This window comes from Plecotus auritus, assembly GCF_963455305.1.
Source record: "Plecotus auritus genome assembly, chromosome: 5".
In the NCBI taxonomy this organism is placed as follows: Eukaryota; Metazoa; Chordata; class Mammalia; order Chiroptera; family Vespertilionidae; genus Plecotus; species Plecotus auritus.
The window spans coordinates 139,096,160-139,112,749 of record NC_137776.1 but is presented as its reverse complement, the minus strand read 5'-3'; the positions used below and the strand labels follow the sequence as shown (position 1 = coordinate 139,112,749).

The 16,590-nt window shown below is 40.4% G+C and overlaps 1 protein-coding gene across 3 annotated transcripts in view; it reads left to right on the top strand.

Annotated features, from left to right (window-relative positions):
• KANK1 (KN motif and ankyrin repeat domains 1) overlaps positions 1–16,590 on the top strand; it is a 205,227-nt gene that overhangs the window by 76,023 nt on the left and 112,614 nt on the right. Inside the window, exon 3 of one of the 3 annotated variants that reach the window (XM_080668062.1) lies at positions 1,991–2,116. The exons of 1 other annotated variant lie outside the window; for it this stretch is intronic. The gene's annotated coding sequence lies outside the window, so the exon portion shown is untranslated. Of the gene's footprint in view, positions 1–1,988; positions 2,117–16,590 lie in introns of those variants that run through there. One more of the 3 variants, XM_080668064.1, reaches the window with a different exon arrangement.

Genomic DNA, 16,590 nt, shown 5'->3' with positions numbered 1-16,590 from the left:
CACTATCTTCTACTCAGTCCCCTTAGAATTTTCATTTAGTCTTGGGGCTTCAACCATCTTTTTTGAGTTAAGAGTCTAAGAAACAGTCTTTTCCCGCTGTGAGTCATCTCTGCTGTTGCTGGGAGTTTGGACATAAAATGTTTGTTTGGAATTAGAACACATCTGCTTTGACACAAAATCTACGCACATTGTACATACTTAGAGCTCATCTCCTGGCTCCAGGTAGAGGCCCCTGGATTGTGTGTGAAGGTCTACTCGCGATGGCGGAATAAGTTTCTTGTGTGAACTTGGTGCACAACAGTGTGAATGCGTGTAATATCACTGAACTGTGTACTTCAAAAAGTGGTTAAGATATTAAATTTTACATTACCTATATTTTACCACAATAAAATTTTCATTAAAAAAAAAAAGAAAATGGTGTAATGAATAAGACTCTTACCTTAAGGCACGAATGCTTGTAAATTTCAAAAGCATTTGCAGAGCTGATGCAAAAAATCCAGGATTTGCAAAAATCCTAATGTTGTCCCTGCTGAAGTGCAAGACTAACTTAAAATAATCGGAATAGTCCCTTTCAAATTGGACAACTAGCTCAATAAACACAAGACAATGGATAGTTCTGTTAACCCTCTCAGTGTGAGGGTTAAATTGTCTGAAAGGTGGGTGGGCATTGCCAGAACTGGAGCAGGGCCTTGCCAGAAGGGATAAGAAAAGCTGTATCTTGTCTGGGGAATGATAGCTGCAAAGGCAGGGTGTATGCATTCTTTGGAGCAAAGACTTATCTGATTAGAACAGAGGGTGTTTGTTGGAAATTGGAGGAAGATAAGATAAAGCAGATCTAGACTGAACTTTGTGTTTTGTATGTTTGGTGTTTTGTTTGTTTGTTTTATGGAAGAGAAATTTATTACCACCATGGATAAGGATATAATAGAATGCAAGACTTGGAAATCAGAACAGAGAGCTTCAAAGTTGGAGATAATTCTGTAAGGTAGGGTGGGAAGGACTATTTGTTGAGTACCTGCTGTATGTCAGGTGCAAGATCTCACAGCCCTTATTCTTACAGCAACTGTAAGGGTAGATGATGGTATTCCCATTTTATGCATAACACTGAGTTTTGAGGAAATAGAATTTGTCTAAGTTCTGCATGTGCCTAGGCCAGGATCCAAGCTCAGGGACATATGCCTTCAGAGTACAGTGAGGATGGAGAACACCAAATCCAGTTTTATAGCGAAGAGAACCGAGACCCAGGAAACGGGGGACTGTTCAAGGTTATACAAGACATAGGATGGAAGCAACTGTTCTGCAAGAGAGAGAGGATAGGTGGTGATCCGCAGAGAGAGAACAGGTTAGAGCCTGCTGTTACAAACAGGTAGGGTGCCAAAGAATTTGGTAATAGCGGTGGATTGGCGTGAAAAAGAGGTAGAGAGCGGTAGGACATACAAGGGAAAGCTGTGGTGGACTGATCTTGCAGTAAAGAATGATGGAGAGGGATGACTTGGAAACAGTCCCGAGGTTAATCCCAAGTGACTGTCATTTATAGAGTGAGTCTTCAGTGGAGCTACTTTTAAGAGAAAGGCCATGTGTTTTTTTATGGAGTGGTCTGACTGAAATGGCAAGTGTTAGACGATAAAATGGATGGTATCCATGAGCTGACAGATGCATATTGGTAAATACACGGAGAACAGCGATGGACGTGAAGTTGAAAGGCCATGAGGAGCAGCCTATTTCTGTGATGTGATGGTGCAGATATACCCCAAGGGCAAGCACTAGCTGTTACCTAAAGCCAAGGAGACTTGTGTTTGCTTGACATGCGAGGTTCTCTTTTGCTCTGGCCTGCCCCTTCCACCCCAGCAGGAAAAGCACTTCACTGTCCTTGGATTCCTGAACTGCATAGCCGTCTCTCACAGTTGATTCCCCTTTTCTGCAGGTCTGCAGCCTAGAAAGGACTATTTCTCCATCACATTTCCCTCAACCAGATTCTTTTGTCTTTCAGAATGATTGTCACTGTACTGGACAGACTGCTGAACTATTGAAGCCCTTCCGTCTTTTGACCACACGAGGACATTGTCCATGGAGTTGAAATATTTATTGCAGTAATTTCTGGCCTTACATAACTGAGGTAAGCTATGCTCTTTCCCGTATACTTGCCACGAAGTTGCTGTGCTTGTCTCCTTTAACTGTGCTTTTTAAGGGACATTAATCCACTTTCCCCTACCTTTTGTGCCCCAGTAATCCTTCAGAGTGCCCCTAACCTGCACATGTAGATATGGGTGCAGAAAAGACGTTTATAGGATGAAATATGAGCAAGCTGTTTGACTCTGAAGAATAAAGAGGAAAATGTATTACTCTTCAGATTAAATCAATAAAATATCCCATTTCCATAAATGCAGTATGCATGGAGTGGATTATGCTAGAGAAAATCAATAGATTGAAAGGAGTATTATTAAGGCTACTTGAAAAAAATGGAGATACTTAAATATTAATATATGGCTGGCTTTATTCAAGTATAGGAAACCTAGAAAATACAGAGAATTTACAAGAAAAAAAATCTGGTATTCCACACCCAGATATAATCAAGGTTAAAACGGTACTGCATTAATTGTAATGTTTGTATCACAAATACTTGTAATGATGTGTGTGTTGTATGTGTTCATTTGCTGGATTTTTTTCAAATGAGCGTCATCACAGGCTCTGTACCAAGCATTTTACATACATTAATTTATTAATTCTCGCTACCCTGTGAGGTTGGTACATTTTCATTCCCCACTTAAACATAACAAACTTGAGGTTCAGAGGAATTAAATGACTTGCCTATGCTCACACAGCTGGTAAACCCACTCAGAACCTGAAGTAGTCGGGTAGCAAAGTCTATACTAATGGGGTTTTGTACACACTTCTATTCCTTAATAAAATGCATGTTCCTTTTCCCTGTCACATCATTTTAAATGAGCACACTGTGTTCATGATAGGAATGCAGTGGTTTCTCTACCCCCTCTCCTTTTGTTGGACATTTGTTTGTTTTCCTATACTTACGTTTAGAAACAACATTGCAGTGCACAGCCGTAATTCCCACTGTAAGTGGCATTGCTGAGTGAATGGAAATGTGGGAATGTGCTGTCCAGGGTTTGATACACTCTGCTAATCATCTCCTCAAAAGGTTGTGCCAGTTTATAGTCTCACTAGCAGTATATGGAAGTGCCTGGTGACCCTAAGTCCCCAGCAGTATTGGTAGTTAGCAACTGGGACACTTCTGTTGGCCTTTTAAAAAGATTCCAGGTGTCCTTGTTCAGGTCCATATTCTTGCCTCCAATACTCGAGCCATGGCCCCCTGACCGGTTTCTTTCTCTCCACCCTAGACCACACCTTGTCACAACAGAATTGCAGGACAGAGGGTAACAGCCTGGGCTCTAGATCTAGGTGCCTGGGTTCAAATCCTGGGTGTACTGCTTTGCCTCCGTTTCCCCATCAATAAAATGATAGTCATGAAACCTCTCTGGTAGTGGTGCTAGTTGACGTAAAGTACCTTAGAACGGCGCCTGATTCTTGGTACATGCTCATCATTGTTAGCTGCTATTGTTGTCTTCCAGAAGTCCATGCTTGTATCATTTAAAAACCAAAGGTTATGCTTGTTTTGAATGAAATATGATCATTACCAAATTTGTGATTCACAGTAGACCCGTAGCGCTGACCCTGTAGTATTGTGTTAGCACAGTGACCTGCCTGAAGGTCACAGATGACCACTCTTGCCTCAGTTGATGCTGAGAGGTCAAGGAGAGTGAGGAAACAGAACTAACAGGAATAACTAGAATGTTAACGTGCTTATAAACTCACAGAGCACTTTCACATGCATTATCTTACCTGATCCTCACAGCAGAGCTGTGAGTCAGGTCGAGCAGCTATTATTAACCTTGGTTTACAGAGGAGGAAGTTGACTTGGAGGACTTAAGTGACTTGCTCACTTAAGGTCATGGATGTGGTCGGTGGCAGAGCGGGGTGTCTGTAAATCTCGCTGCTTCATGGCAGAGATGAACTGAGGAGGCGCCGGTGTAGATACCCAGGCCTAGAAGTCGAGTCTTTCCCCTATGGTTTCCACATAGACTCGCTGGGACTCAGGAATGACTTGATGGTATCCCCCCGAATCTGTTCTTCACATAGCAGAGTGATCTCCTTGAAGTGTAATCACGGCTTGGCACACCCCTGCCTGAGCCCAGCATGACTTTCTCCACACTGAGGCCTGCAAGGCCAGGCATGATCTGGCTTCGCCGGCTCTCCAGCCTCAGCTCTGTTACTCACTCTAGAACACTATGTTCCAGCCCCACTGGCCTCCTTTCAAGTCAGGGAACAGGCCAAGCTCTTTCTTGCCCCTGGGATGCTGTTCCTTTGCTTGGAACATGTGCTTGTGCATGTGCAGGTGCGTGCTTGCACACATGTGCTCACACACACATTTCTTATGGCTGACTCCTCCTTGTCCAGGGAGGCAGTTTCCCAGAGAGAGCTCTGGAGCAGGCTGCTTGGGTCCCCTTGGCTTCCCCATTCCCTAGCTCTGTTTCCTTGGGCAAGCTACTGCACCTCTACCTCACCTGTAACCCAAGAATCGTCGTTATAATAGTACCTGTCTCAGAGTTTCGGAGGACCATGTGGGTTAATTCACGCAAAGCTCTTAGAAAACTGCCCTGTGCATAGAAGAGCACACCCATGGTAACTGTTAACAGGATCGTCAGCTTAAATCTCACCTCAGTCAGAGTGCTATCCAACGTTGGTTATTTCCTCAGTATTCTTTTCCTCATAGTCCTGCTTTTTTCTCCTTTGTGCACGTATCATTATGTAATTTTTTCCCCAATTTCCTCCTCTAGCCTGTGACTCCATAGGGACAGGGGCTGTGTCTGTGTTTTCCACAGCTAGCTCTGCTGCTTGGCATCTAGTGTTTCTAGAATGAATGCATGAAAATCAACATCTCCAACCACAAGATTGCATAGAAATGCTACCGACATTTTCTTACTGTAGTAGGATGGTTTTATTTCACATTATAAAATATTTCATCTCTATAGAAGTTAGTTTGATGTGTAATTTGAGATATGAATGAAAACTTTTTTTTCCCCCAAATGAGTAGCCAATTGCAATTTTTGTGATTTCTTTTTTTAAAAAATATGTATATACTAGAAGCCCGATGTACGAAGATACGTGCTAGAATGGGCTTTCCTTTCCCTGGCTGCCGGCACAGCCTTTCCACTCCGGCCCAGCCCCTTTCCACTCAGGCCCCGGAGCCGCCTCTTTCCGCTCCGGCCCCACCTTCCCAAGCTGCCCAGAGGCCCTGAGAGACTGGGGGGTGGGGCAGAACACCTGTGTCTCACCCCCATCACTCGGTGCCTGTGTATGCAAATTAACCGCCATCTTTGTTGGGTTAATTTGCATATCACTCCTGATTGGCTGGTGGCGTAGCAGAGGTACAGTCAATTTACATGTTTGTCTATTATTAGGTAAGGTATTTTTATTGATTTTAGAGAAGAAAGGAAAGGCAGAGAGAGAGATAGAAACATCAATGATGAGAGAAAACCATTGATCAGCTGCCTCCTGTATGTTCCCCACTGGGGATTGAGCCCGCAACCCGGGCATGTGCCCTGACTGATGGGGAATTGAACAGTGACCTCCTGGTTCCTAGGATGACACTCAACTACTGAGCCATGCTGGCTGGGCTTTTGTAATTTCTTTTAAAGAAAGCTTCCATCTAAAGTACAGTCCTTAGGAACTCTGGTGTTTCTTTGGTTTGTTTTTTCTCTTCTTGAGTAATTCTTTTGCAAAAAGTAAATACAGAAACTGTTCATACAGTTGAGTCAAATTTCTCGTGAGCGTGCTGGCTCCATACCAGGAAAGATGCTCCTGGGGTCACCTGCCACGGCCTGGCTTCCAAGAGGAGGACATAATGTTACCAGTGTAGGAACTTGTTCCATTTGCTCAATATCGACTAGTAATGCTAAAAACTGCTAGGTGTTTCACACAGACTTGTAGATATTCTGACTGTCTTTTTAAACACTCAATTGAAACCTAGAAACTTCACCATCCTGATGACTACATTACTTTTCCTTAACTGCTTCCTGCACTGAGATGAGGGACAAAAATGCTTTGGCAGACCATGTATTGTAGTCTGTGGTTTGGAAAAGTTGGTCACCACTCTTTTTCATACATATGTATATTTAAAAATATATTTTTATTGATTTCAGAAAGGAAGGGAGAGGGAGAGGAAGAGGGGGAGAGAGAGAGAGAGAGAGAGAGAGAGAGAGAGAGAGAGAGAGAAACATTAATGATGAGAGAGAATCATTGATTGGCTGCCTTCTGCATGCCCCCTACTGGGGATTGAGCCTGCAACTTGGGCATGTGCCCTTGACCGGGAATCAAACACGGGATCCTTCAGTCCATAGGCCGACGCTCTAGCCACTGAGCCAAACCGGCTAGGGCTTTTCCATATTTTAACTTTTAAAATTAAAATTAATGGGTGGGGGGGGCAATGGTAAGATATGTACACATATAATACCTTAATAAAAAATTTGAAAAAAAAATTAAATTAAATTAAAATTAATGACAGAAATAATACATCCCCATTGTCACATATTCAAGCCATAAAAGTTGTACACAGAAAAAAATTGACTCTTGCTTCCCACTTTCTGGCCCACCCCCTTAATATAACCACTGCTGAGTTTATTGTGTATTTTTTTTTAGACTTTTTTTTTATGCTTCGTAAATATACAAGCTAGGGCAAAGGTAGGTTTACAGTTGTGAGTACGTGAAACAGTTTATTTTATTATTATTTATTAATCGTATTTTCCATACGAACAATTGTAAACCTACTTTTGCCCACTCTGTATTAGGTCTTCATACACACACACACACACATTTTTGGAACAATGTCATAAACCCACTTTCTTATACATGTCAATGGGCCTTAACAACACTTGCAGCCTTTGTTTTCCGGCTGGCAGCATCTTAGAGAAGTCACTAATGGATATTTTCCCAGGGCTTCAGACACCAAGCCCTGCTTAGTGTGTTGGAAGCACTGGCTGTAATCTTCCGGAGGGCAGGGGCCCGGGCACATTCAGGAATGTGGTGTAATCTGATCATGATTTCCCTCTCACTCAGAGGAAGAAAGGAGGGATTTACAAGGGGAGTCAGTGGAGTGGGAAAGGAGAAAATTCTCCTAAGTTCATGAGGGCGTACATTTAGCGAAATGTTTTTCACTGCGTTATACGTACAACAAGTACATAGTTTGATTTCCAGGGAAATGGGATGGCAGATGGGGTGCTGTCTGGTTATACATTTTTTCATAACACCGTCTCTCTCATTCTCCTTCGCCTTTTTGTGGTCGTTGTCACTGGTCCATGAGAATAGAAGGTAAAGTTTGGGATGGAGTCAGGTGGAGGGCAGTGACTCACTGGGCTGTGCCCTTCACACTGGCATGAGAAAACCTGCCGTTGGCTGGCCCGGCTTCTGATCTATGGCACTGCATTCCAGAGGACTAACTGGGAGGCTTTCTGTGATGGTGCGGGCTCTGGGCTTAGGCAGAATTGCACTTGTCAGGTTTTCCACCGTGCCCGCCTTATTACGCTGGGGAGGCAAGTTTCATTGCTTAAGGGGACAATTTACGGCAGTGGGCTTATCCCCTAGTTTCAGCTCTTTATGTCTTTCTGCCTCTTCATAAAATGGGAAGTCACAAAGCAATTAAATAGTAGTGTAGTTTTCAGGCAGAAGGTGGAGAAAGGCTAACCAGGGGAAAGGCTAGCATGATTGACAGAGGCTGGCTGGAGATTTACATTGAGAATAACTCGTTCTTCAAAACTTTCTTCATTTGCTTGGAGGGAATTATGAGGTAAATCATACACCAGGAGGATGGATGATTAAAAGCGCAGGAGTTATGATTTCTTTTTGACTTTGTAAGTCTCTAAATCCTCCACCTTAGCATAGAGTTCTCATTTCAAGAAGTCGATGGAATGATGGGAGCCAGCCCTGCCATGGATTAAAGTGAAGCAGAAATACTTTAAAATCTTAAATTGTTAATAAGCTTGAGATTATTTATATTTTGTAAAATGTCTTATGATTTAATGCAATAAACTAGAGTATTCATGAGTGACTTTTTCCCCCTTTAAAATCAGATTTACAAGTGTAGATATTTTTCAGTAGTCAAAAATATTGAATGGGATTTCAACTGTTAGGTTCTAGAATTTTTAAAATAGCATTAGTAATTTTTAATAACGACACTTAAAATTAGACAAAAATTTGAAAAAAAAATTGAACATAAAAATCTGGAGAGTTAAGATTCCCTGTCCCTCTTCTTCCAACCTGCTTTAACATGCAAAATAAATTCTTTTGATTTAGCTGCTTTGTATTGATGATGACCTACTTATTCCTATCAAGAGAATTAACAAATAAAGATATATAAGCTCTACATGTCATCCAAATAATTTGACTTTAAAAAGTGTTGAAAAGCTGCCTCTTGATTTGAAGTTATTTTGTTCCCTAATAATCACATTGAAATGCTGAAACCAAATAGCATAAATAAAAATGTGATTGTTGGTATCAGTTGAGAAAAGGATTAACTGAAAGTCCATTTATGTGACCCAGAAAATAAGTGGCTAGGACGTCACTGCTTTTTCTGGTGTGACTTTCTGTTGCCTGGGAAGCCCTCTGAAGGGGAGACTAAATTAGGTGTTTGTTTGTTTGTTTAATTTAAAATAAAAAACAACAATCCGTAGTCTCTACTGGTTATTTTAAAAAGCAGGTAAGAACTCCACTATCCCTTCAAATGTTCCCTAGCATGGTCCCTCTTAAGTTTGATATGTATCCTTCCATATATTTTCTTTTTGTCGAACTTACTGGGGTGACACTGGTTAACAAAATTATACCTGTTTCAGGTGCATAATTCCACAACACATCATCTCTATGCATATATGTACAAATATAATTTTTTCCTTTAAGTAGAATCATAATATACTTTGTCTACATTTTAACTTATTTATTTTTTACTTCATTATAGATTATGAATATCTGTTTCAGTACATCTAGAATTAACTTATTCCTTTTAAACACTGCAGATTGTACATATGTACTATACTTGAAGGGTTTTTTAAAATGAGCATTTAGTGTGTTTTCAGCTTCTTTTATATTATAAATAATGCAACAATGAACAATCTTGTCCCTATATCAATGTATACTTATGTATTTCTTTAAGGTAGTTTCCTATAAGTAGAATTGATAGGGCCAAAAATATGTGCATATTACCTTTATATGGATAGCAAGGGATCTCGTTTTGTTTTGTTTTAACTGCCTGCGTATTACAGATGCAGATGCTAGCCACTATTACCCAAGAATGTCACAGTGAGTAATTAAATGCTTGGAAAAAGCGGAGAAAGGAAGGGTGTGTCTAACTCTTTTTACTGTCATACAATGTGGTAACACATATAATTTAAATAGAATGTAAAAAATAAATTCCTTTTGGGTATGTTTATGAGCTGTGTAAACAAGGTGTTTTTAAATGGATTGTTAGTCTAACTTAATATTTTTAGGTGATGAAACACCTAGTAGCACATATGTGCCTCCTGGGCTTTTCTCTCTTCTTCCCTTTGTTCAAACCCACCCCACTACTAACCTATCTTTCATTGTCTCCCCCTGCCCCCAATAATGCTGGCAGTCATTTCTTAAATAGCTTTGGATTTTATGCCAAAAGATCTTTCGCTGTTGACAGATTCTGTGAATACCCAGTGTTCTTGTCTTTGGCACCATCCAAGACCGGTTTGGGAATTCACTAACGTATTCTAAAGTTAATGACTTTGTTTTTTGTTCAGGACCAACAGGCTAAACTCCAGAAGGCAGGCTGTGCTTAATTTTGAGACAGTCACTGTGATGTTCTGTGTATCTGAGTCTCATGTCTCATGCCTTTCTATGCTTTTCCATGGTTGACTAAGTAAAGCAGAGGAAGACCTTTTTAGTCAAATGCCAAAGAAAAGAAAGTCAAATGGAAGTGAGGAATAAGGGTAGCCACATAGTTGCTTTCCTCTCCCATCAGTTTTTAAAATCTTTTTATTTTGAACCTGGAGAAAAGCTGCACAGATAGTACAGAATTTACATATACTCTTTTCCAGCTCCTGCCAGTGTTAGCATCTTACATAATCAGTATAATTACCAGAATCAAATTTAAATTAGTACTGTACCTTTAGCCAAACTACTACAGACCTTATTAGCATTTCATCTGGTTTTTTACTAATGCCCTCCTTCAGTTCCAGGATCTAATCCATGATCTTCATTGCATTTAGTTCTGTCTCCTCAGACGACTACAGCTAGTTCCTCAGTCTCTCCTTGTCTTTCATGATATTGAAACTTTTGAACAGTACTGGTCAGTTATTTTGTTGAATGACACTGAATTTGGGGTTTTCGGATGTTTTCTGGTATTTACTTTGAGGTTATGCGTAATGGGGAAGAATACCACAAAAGCAATGATGTGTTCTTTTTCCCCCAAGTGGTGACTTGATGTCGTGTTCTCTTACTAAAGGCGATGCTAACTTTGATCACTTGATTCAGGTAGTTTCTCTGGGATTTCTCTACTATAAAGTGACTGTTATTCCCTTTGTAATTAATAAATGTCTTGGGGGAAGATACTTTGAGACTATGCAAATTAAAATTTTAATTTATAATTAAAAACCTACCTTGTAGGTCTGGACAAATATCCTATTTCTTAAGCTTTTACCCACTGATTTTAGCACCCAGGGGTAGATCTTGCCTGCAATTATTATCACTATACTACTTACCTAATAGTGATTCTATGTCTCATTCATTCCTATACATTTATATATTTATTGGAATTCTTCTGTAAGGAAGAGCTGCCTTTTCTTTTACACACACACACACACACACGGCAGTATGGACTCATGGATAGTTACTTTATTGTATGGGTTCTAATCCAATTCTGTCATTATTTTATTTAATTGCTTAAATTGTTCCAGAGTTGGCCATTGGGAGTGCCTTTAGATTGGCCCGGATATCTTTTGACATGTTCCCATCCTTTCTTATTTTGTGGCACCCCCAGGTATTCAGCCTTATCTTATATTTTCCTTGCGTTAGCCCTGGAGTCAGTCATTTCCTCAAGAATCCTGGATCTTTTTATTGGAGAATGGTGTTTAGAACCCAGTGTCTGTGTGGTAGGTGTGCACATTGCAACTGGGGTGCCAGTGCTTTTAACTTCCACCAATTTTAAAGCAACCTCTTCCCTGTGAGCATGAATGTAGCAGGACTGAAAGTTGCTCTTGACACTGCTGGGTAATAAGTCATTTTGATGTAAAATCATTTTGATTAGGCCACTTATTGGTGGGTTTTTAAAAGTCAGTGCACAGCCCGGCCGGTGTGGCTCAGTGCTTGAGCTTTGACCTATGAACCAGGAGGTCACAGTTTGATTCCCAGTCAGGGTACATACCTGGGTTGTGGGCTTGATCCCCAGTAGGGGACATGCAGGAGGCAGCTAATCAATGATTCTCTTTTATCATTGATTAAATCAGTAAAAATATATTTTTTTAAAAGTCAGTGCACATTGGGAGGCCTGTAGACAAATATTAGCAGGTATTCTGACTGTAAGTGGAATGGGTTAACCTTTTGTGGAAAAGTGCTTTAATAGTGAAAGGCCAGTGTTAGCATTCAGATATCCCTAACATTCTTGTATTTTTGACTCTCATTTTTAGTCCATTACCTATTTTAAGGAAATGAGAATAACTTTTGGTCCTCTATTAGTTATAGAAGGTAAATGCTCTCTGAAGGATGCCTACTAGAGTGTTTTACACATGTCTAAGTATAGACATGAGATTGCACAGCTAGTAGGTCAGAGAACTGTTCGGATTTTGTTTGAGTTCAGTGCTCATTCCATGTAATATACCATGGCTGTCCTCGTGTCATAGAGATGAGAATATTTTTATGATTGCCTTTCCTTCAGAATATTTTTAAATTTGTAAAATACTTCAGAGTACTTTTCAATGATTTTTAAATGCTAGCTTTTTTTGGGTTCAGCTATTGTCAGGCTTTTGGTTTCTAGGCATCAAATACTAGATATGAGACAGGGTAATTTGCTCCCGTATGGTAAAACTATGACTTTTCTCTTGGACTTTCTTAATTTCTGTGAGTGGAAACTTCAGGCTTTGGGCTGGTGGCACATAATATTTAATGGCAGAGAAAATAAAGCACTGAACACATCAGTAGATAGACTGTAAACATTAGTTAGTTATAACTGCTTTGACCTTTAGTGTGAATGCTTGCTGGCCTTACCCTGTAGCCAATGACATTGTACGGAGTTTGGATTTAGGAAGACCAACAAAATGATGCAGTTGGGAACGTGGCTGGGGTAAATAACAAGCCCTGACTTCAATCCCCGCTTCCGCTTATTCTTCCTAGATCTCTAATGTGTGAGTTTCTGCTTATACTGGGCTCATGGTGACATCTTCCTTTGGAAGAAGGGATTCTTGGGAAAAGGAGGAGAATGGATTTTCATATAATTAAAAACCTGCCTTACTGGTCTGGATAAGTGGGGTATAGGTGTTGGTCTGAAGATGCAAAACAGTTTAAGTGACTTGGGATAGTTTGGGACTTAAAGGAGCTATCCAGCTTACATAGTCTGAAAGCTCCCTTCTTGGGCTAAGAAGAGAAGTGGCAGAGATCATAAACACAGCAATCACAAATAACTTAAACACTGAAAGACACTGGCTATTGGGTTGAAGTATTAAAAATCACATGATGTTCATGTGAGTGATGCTTAGAATATAAGATGAAAAACTAATTATCAGAGTATCTTGTATTTACTGTATGTACCTCTGAGATAGATAACAGAACCACTCGCTTACAACTAATCCTTCAGAGAAAGTTCTTGTCACTGAATTATCCAACTATGTTGGTAAGAAATAGTTATTTCTGGTCTGGATTTTTTTGTTGTTGGTGGTAGTGGTGGTGCTGGGAAGTTTCTCATTACCACTTTATATCTTAAATCGCACCTAAAGCAGTGACTAGAAAATGAAATAGCAGGACAAAGGTTGTTATAATCAAATACGTGCTATTTGTAGACTCTTAAAAATTAGGGGGAACTGACATAAGTAGAATTTACTGGAGCCTGCCTTCCTGAAGTCAGATACATTCTGACATGGGATTCACTTTATATCATTAGAATTCCCTTGTTTCTGAACATTTGGATTCAGTGGTCCCGGTGCAGTGAGAAATTCAAGTGTTCATGGAAGAAGCGTGAATTTGGCCCTCCTTGCTGAGTGCAGAGAACCGCCAGTCACACCATGACAGAGGCCCTTTCCCTCTGCCCCCTTTCGGTTCTCATCCTTTCCTCTGCGATTGGTTGGCACTGTGCTTGGCCTAACACTCCTCTTCACCGAACCCATTGCTCTTAACAGAACCCAGGGGTACGGAAGTCAGCTTCGCGGGTAGGCTTTCTGTATGACTTGGTTTGATGGTTTCAGATGAGGTATGTTTCCAGTAGGTATGGACTAGCGAGTCAAGCTTCTCTGAGTCCATGTTTGAGATTTGGATTTAAAACAATAATGTTACATTAAAGCTCTTAAGAGGATTCCCAGCCATTGGTCATTGGAGACACTTTTTGATGATTTCTGGGGTAGTGACTACATATTAAATGCAGGAGAATTTAAGATGAGTGTCATGTGATGCTGTGCATGTAAGCTTAAAAATGCTAATTAATGTCAAGTTTATTGAATTTGACTCCAAATTGCCTTGTTAATGTGCATCCAGAAATTTTAAAAAATGGGCCAATGGTTCATATGCTGTTTGTGTATTTTTCCACACAGCATTATTTTATATGAATGGCCAGAAGTCATATAATGGTCCTTTTTATTAGGAACATAATATCCTATTATGTTGATGTACCATGGTTCTTGCTAAGCTCCCCCTGCTGATGTTTGATATTTGTTTAGTCTATTTCTAGTTTTTCCCTATTGTAAATACTAAGGGATATGTAGAAAGGGCCATTCTTGCTATGGCAACTGTTGAGCATCTGCTGTGTATGTGCCACACGTGGCATGAGATACTGTGGCAGATGATACAAAGATGAACGAGACAAGTGCTGGAGGAGATGGAGGAATGAGGGATGCTTTCTGTCTACTGTGATCAGGAAGGCTCCATGGAAGAGCGGCATTTGATTCTGGGTCATGAAGAATGAGCAGTAGTAAGAATGGCAAGTACAGGAAAATTAAACTCCAAGCAGTGGAGTAAGCAACTTCAGAGTGTGTGGCTGGAGTGCACAGGGTGCCATCTGCTGAGAGTCTAAAATACGTTTTACCACAAAATATCTTGCTGTAAGAATGTGTCCTAAATATGTTTTAGACAGAGTGCACCATGAGTGTATAATAAAAATGTTGCCAAAGATATGCTGTCTACAGAAAAATACATTCCTAGAGGTTTAACTCCTGTTTGCCAGCTACTTTTTGACCTTCCGTGATAGTGTTTCTTTAGAAGGAGACTTAATATCTGATTTCCAAGTGATGAAAGGGAGAAATTGAAGTATGCCATTTTCCATAAAATATGGGAAGTCATCAACATCATATGTACAAGCAAACTCGAGCTCATTCCATGTTTCATGCATGAACAAGTGTTTAGAGGATCTGTGCTTGATGGGCCAGATCTGGAATAAAGAAGACCCCATCCCCCAAAGGAACTAATGGGTAAATTGAAGAAAGAACCCAAATAAACAACCACAAGGATAAAAACAAAACCTCAATCACCAGTTTGTGAAGCTCTTTGAAGTTATGCATATGGAACTATGGAGCCACAGGAAAGGGGTATCTAAAACTGGTAGGGGGCATCAGGGAAGGCTTCCTGCGGTAGGAAATGCCTACACTGGGTCTTAAAGAGTGGGAGGAGAAGCACATGAGAGGGCAAAGGCATAAAGGGATAAGAGAGCATTAAACACCTGGAAGCTAGTGTTTAAACTCTTCTCTGCAGCTAAAGAGGTGGAGAGAGACCTAACTGAATATCTGTGAATGCCATACAATTCTGAGTTTTAAAAGAAGCATGATCACATTTACCCACATAGTGAATGGGATCGCCCAGGCTAGCAATGCTGAGCATAGTGGCAGGGAAAAGAGGAGATAGTGAAGGAGACCTCCCCCATGGACCACTCTCCCTTAGTGCTTTGTCTGTGGGGAAATGATCAGCTTACTCAAGACAGTCACTGTGCCCAGAATGGTAGGCAAGCGTGGTTGTGTAAGTGAATGAATGCGTGGTGAGAATTATTTTATTATAGATTAGGCTGTGACCAGGATGGGAAAGAGAAATGGTAACAGGAACTAACTTGTCTCTGTACCCCACATGGAATTTGGGAGAAGCACCAGGCCCACAGCATGGGCCCCATGTGCTGACTCTTCCTAGTAGAGTGGTTGGTGGTTAAACGAGCTTTGCTACACAGTGAATTCTGGTTGTGGGTTTTAAGCATTCAGCTAATTTTATCAAATTAGTCATAAGTATGTTTTTCTCTTTAAAAGACCGTAGTGGGAGAAACAAAAACAAAAATCACACAAAACAAAAACAAAATAAAAGACCACAGGGGAGAAAAACTATGGAGCTTTTCCCCAGTATCTAACATTGAATTTTACTATATTTTTAATATACCATATATATTATATATAAAAAGTAAAAGATGCCCTATAAGTCATGGCTTCCATATGACCACTGCAGCTAGAAAGAAGGACTAGAATCAATGAGCTTTTAAAAGCCAAAGTCCCTACTTTCATGGAATTCACATTGTAGTGGTTGGATGAGATAAGACGACTAGTGAGTTGTTTTAAAAACTAAGAAGAAACTGGTGAAATATAGTTGTCCACTCAGATTTTAGAAAATACATTGGGGCTAGGATTTAAATTTAAATTTTATGAGTTTTCATGGGGCATTCTTTAAAACTGGGTTTTAGACCAATACTTAATAGATGATACTCTCTTTCATCTTCCATAATTTCTTTGCATGCTGTTGGGTCATTCAGAATGGCACTAAGGTTAAATCTGGCATATCATAAGCCACTTGAAAACAGAAGGTTAAGTCTGCTAAACACAGGTTCAGTTGGGTACCTCTCCTGTGGGCTTGTTGGTTCTTGTAGAGATTCCTGCTTCCACCCAATTCCAGGACCAGCTGCACATACCTGCCTCACCCCCGTCCAGGAGGGCCAGCCTGTTTTCTTCACCCAGCCCAGAGGCAGAGTTCTGCTTCCAGGACTGTAAGAACTTCTGTCACTTCTCCTCTTCCTTGTTCTCTTGTGCTGGTGGGAATATCATGGAAGGGTGGCAAGGATTTTTATACAAAGAAAGAATATTGAAATGGATGTGGTGCTGAATTTAGGCTCTCTAGGAAGCACCATAACAATCCTCTTTCATGTTCCTGGCCCTTTACCTAGTTGTCTGTAATGTAACATTTGTTTTTCTTTTTTAAAAAAATCCGTGTGTGTGTGTGTGTGAGAGAGAGAGAGAGAGGTGGGGGGGAAGGGGTACCTTGGAATCTTTTAGGGAAAATAGGAAAATTGTAATAATAATGACTTTATTTGATGTGTATCACATTCTACATGACAGTAGA